Here is a 4,983-nt window from a genome sequence, read left to right as displayed (position 1 = left end):
TCAGTTTGGATATCATGATTTGAAATTTGAGACTCATGAATACCTTGCTCGCTATTGGACAGTTGCAAAAAGGGCTGAATACGTTAGAAATGATTGACTGATTAAAGTGCTCAAAGCCCCGCAACCAATGAAAAAACGCGTTACAAAAATAATGTAAACCTGCTACTTATGTTAATTATATCATACGCAGGGTGAAAGCATATACCATAGAGTGAAAAATTGTTAAGGACATATTAGAAATGGGCAGTGAAGTGGAAGTTGTGTTCAGTTTGGTAGCTACGAGTGGAAATGATGCTTGTGATGTGTAAACTATATAAGAGAAATTAAATTTGTTCTTCATGACTAGTATAGGCGGAAATAGTTATAATACGACCAGTTGCATACGGACGCGTTGATTTAAAACAATTATTAACTTAAAGCGGGCATACGTAAAGATAATTGTCGGATTATCTCCCTTCGACCACACACATTTGAGCATTGTGTTTGAAACATACGTACATGTACATGTACCTGATTGTGGTACTTGCAAGGATTGTGCACTATTGTATATGGGAATTATTTTCTGTCATCGGTTGTAATATAATATAATTCCATCCAACATAGAAACGTTAAAGTGGAGATAGTTGAATGACGTTATCGGAAACATTTGTCATCTGCTGCTTTAGGGAAATAAGACAATAAATTAGCATCGAAGATTCCCACTGATTTCTTGACAGAAACATGTCTTTTATAGCTCGGAGAAAAGCAATGTGTCTTTTTAATTAACAGATGACTATTGCTTATAAATTCGTTTATTGGATATGATTATTATATATATATATATGTGATAAAACACTGATGAGTGAGCATTTGTGTATTGATAGGATATAAACAAAAAACGTCGCGATCTGGGGCCGAGGACTAGCCGTGTTTGTGGAGATTTGGTCCAAAGTGGGAACTTTCTAAAGTTGATTGCGGATGACAATGAGCTCACTGGACGGAATTGAGGACAAATCTATGGCCTCAGCTAAAGGTGGGAAATGTGTACGTTTTTTTTAGTTTATATATTTTATATTACAGTACAGTTGGATTAACAAATTATAGTCTTTTCATGCGAAATATTTTCCTTATTTGTTATAATTATCATTTATTATATTGAACTCATAATAATTCAATATGATATTTAGTAGTCAACTATTGTACTATTAAACACTAAAGTGTTTCGAATGTGTTCAAATAATTCTACATTTAAAAAAAAATATTTCTACAAATGTGTATTTATATCCTAAGATAATATTAATGTCTAAATAAATATATATATATATATGTGTGTATATGTTTTAATGTAGTCCCTTTTCATATAGCTTTTGTAAAAACTTAACTACGGAAAATAATTAGATTTACATTAAATTTACAAATTACAGATTAAAAACCCCATATTAATATTATGCAGAATAAAACAACGACAGGAAAATTTAAAAAAAGGAAACAAATAAAATATGTCTCGTTACTTTTATTTAAATATTGTATCCATACAATATTAATACTTTGAAGTTTGAAACATGGTATCCATTAAATTTTATGTTCATGATAAAATGTTGATCATATATGGCTGTTCGAATATACGATACAATATCAGAAATGTCCATGTAGTCATGTCTCACCAGAGCCTGAGGCCCTGGTATCGTCCCATCTCTCACATTCGGAGATCGAAACTCATGCATTTTCATGAGCGACGTCTTATAAGCCCCTGATAATTGTATCCTGAGCCCTAGAATTCCCTGCTAATGAGTTTTCATCCCGAAAAGTGACCTGTAACATCGCAATCCTAAGTAATATAACAATGATAACAGCGCGATACATGGCACGGGGATTTTCTTCGCTAATTTTACTAGAACCCTTGTTTTATTAGGCATAACACTAAAGAGTATTATTTTTTCGGCGTCATTTCATTCTGATCCCGTTCTCATTTAATTCAGGAAAGTTTCCCATGGCAGTTTTGCCTGCGTTGCGCGTTGTTGTGGATTTCAATTGCCGAAATTGTTATCATTACGCACTGGGCCTAAACAATAAACAAAACAAATTCGACCTGCCTCTTTTGAAAAGTTTATGCAAATAATAATTAACGTCATTAAAAAGTGTTTAAACATAAGTTTTTGTTGAGCTTCATACCATTTTCTATAAAAATTAACAGTCATTTCATTGTCTTGTATAGGATTTCTTTCAGTAAATATTTATAATTCACATTTACTGGTATATATTTTTAATTCGACAATTAATACAGTTTCCTTTTATTTGACTGTTGAATTTTTCTGTTAAGGAAATGTTTTAATCTGTTTAACATATTTTTAATTTATTTACCATTGCAATTTATTCCAATAGGAATTAAATAACAAATATACAAAATATGTTTTAGCTATTATCATTTTTAGAATATTGTTGTATTTTTTTTTTCGCAGTTTATTCTTTATCATAATATAAATAAATACACGCATTTATGGTTTTTATTTAATGCTTTCCGGTGGTTTATAGAGAAATATCAGTGAATTAAAACTGATAATTTCACTGTTTCAAACAGTGAAAATTATCAGTGAGAATTATCGATAATTTTCATTGTTTACTGTGAAATGACGTCATTTTTTTGACGAAATGACGTCATTATCCCAGCAAAATTCGTTAGTTAAACTCTTGAACAATGTATATAAACTGTGAAAAATGCATTAAATAAAAAGAAAATTTGTTGGATTCGGTGGATTATCGACTTTAATTCACTCGTGATCATAGAAAACATATATTTTCACTCGTGGCTGCGCCACTCGTGAAAATATTATTTTTCTATGATCACTCGTGAATTAAAATCGATAATCCACCGGATCCAACAAATATCCTCTATGTATTAACCTTTTATGGTAAGGCTATATTTCTTTACACTGAATTTATAATTAAGATTCATCTAAACTGATTAAAATGTGTTGCCCATGTTTTTGCACCACCCTTTACATCTGAAGAGAATTTAAATAATAATAATTATTATGCAATAAATAATAAAAATCAACAAATGAATTTGTTTGCATTTTCCATTTAAAACAAATATGCATATTTGATGAGTGGTATGAATCAACACTTTTGGAATACGTAGTTAGACACATCTCGTATTATTTTATTTCACAAGTGCAATGGTTTTTATTAGATGCTAATTAGCTATACAAAGCATAATACCATTTAAATGTAATTTTCATGTGCAAAATCATTTATTCGAGTAGCAGCTCTCCACTTGACATTCAGTGTTCTTAATTCTTAATGCTAAGAAAAAGAATTTAGTAGAAGTGAAATACAAATTATGGGGAATATGACAACAACATTAAAAATGAACAATGTGCCTTAAAAACAATGTTATGAACAAAGCTCTCCTTTATGCAAATAACAACTAATGAAACCAACTATAGTATCTAGTTAAAATAATACACATTTATATTTCAAATGATACGTGTCAGCAATACTAAAAGGGTTGATTTAAGTGGCTTTTTATGTATTTGATTCGTTCATTTAATAAATAACAGCAACCACAGTAGTATAAGAAAATGTATTTTATTTCAGTTATGTCATGTTTATGAATATTATATTGCAATACTTATGACACTTATTCATTGTTTGTTATACAAATGCATATCAACAAAAATTATCCTTAATTCATAACATGTCTTCATCGAAACATATTAGTTTAATGCTTCACCAAGAAATTTTATTGTCCCCTACCGGTTTCACTGGAGGGGACCTACGGTTTGCGCTCTGTGCGTCTGTGAGTCTGTGAGTCTGTCACACTTTTCTGGATCCTGCGATAACTTAAAAAGTTCTTCATATTTTTCATGAAACTTGAAACATGGATAGATGGCAATATGGACATTATGCACGTCATTTCATTTTGTTCATACGTCAAAAATTATGGTTGCTATGGCAACAAATAGCCTAGAAATACTACTGAAAATGGTGGTTTTCTGGATCCTGCGATACTTTTAAAAGTTCTTAATATTTTTTCATGAAACTTGCAACATGGATAGATGGCAATATGGACATTATGCACGTCATTTCATTTTTTTCCTACGTCAAAAATTGTGGTTGCTATGGTAACAAAAAATATTCTGAAAATGGTGGATTTTCTGACAATGGTGGAGCCGGTAGGGGACCATATTGCTTGACAATAGCCTTGTTTCAAATTAACCTGTGTAATTAATATTTTAATCAATTTATTGCTTAGTTTATCCGCATACAAATGTATTAGAATCGAAAAATCAAGCACATTCGTCAACAATTTCGTGGGTTTACTTTGACAAGTACATTTGTGCATTGTTGATTGTGGAAACAACGAATTTTCGTCTTCCTTTACCGATGTGATTGTGCTAAATTCGTGGGCCGGTCACCTCACGACATCAACGAAAATTTAAGTGCTGCGAAAATTAATTGACCACGCTCTCTGACAAAGGGGTTTAATGCATGTGCGGAAAGTGTCGCCCAAGATTAGCCAGTGCAGTCCGCACGGGCTAATCTGGGAAGAAACTTTCCTATTTTGTGATATTTTTCGTTAAAAGAAAGTCTCTTCTTCGCAAAAATCAAGTTGAGGCGGAAAGTGTCGTCCCTGATTAGCCTGTACGGACTGCGCAGGCTAATCTGAGACGAAACTTTACACACATGCATTAGACTCCTTTTTCACAGAGCACGGTCAAAATATTTTACACGATTTCATCATTGAGCCTCGCTCCGAGAAAAGTAGGGTTAGGGTCTGAGCGTCAAGTGTCGTCCCAGATTAGCCTGTATAGTTCGCAATTTCCGTCTAAACTGGATTTTCGTCAAGAAGAGTCTTCCTTTAAACGAAAAATATAATAACCGCGGAAAGGGTCTTCCCTTATCAGCATTTTCGGACTGCACAGGCGAATCTGGGACGACACTTTACGCACACGCATCAAACGCTCAATTCACAGATAGCGATTCATATCTATTTGCAGATGA

Source organism: Dreissena polymorpha, chromosome 1 (genome assembly GCF_020536995.1).
Source record: "Dreissena polymorpha isolate Duluth1 chromosome 1, UMN_Dpol_1.0, whole genome shotgun sequence".
Lineage (NCBI taxonomy): Eukaryota > Metazoa > Mollusca > Bivalvia > Myida > Dreissenidae > Dreissena > Dreissena polymorpha.
Note: the sequence above shows the minus strand (reverse complement) of the source record.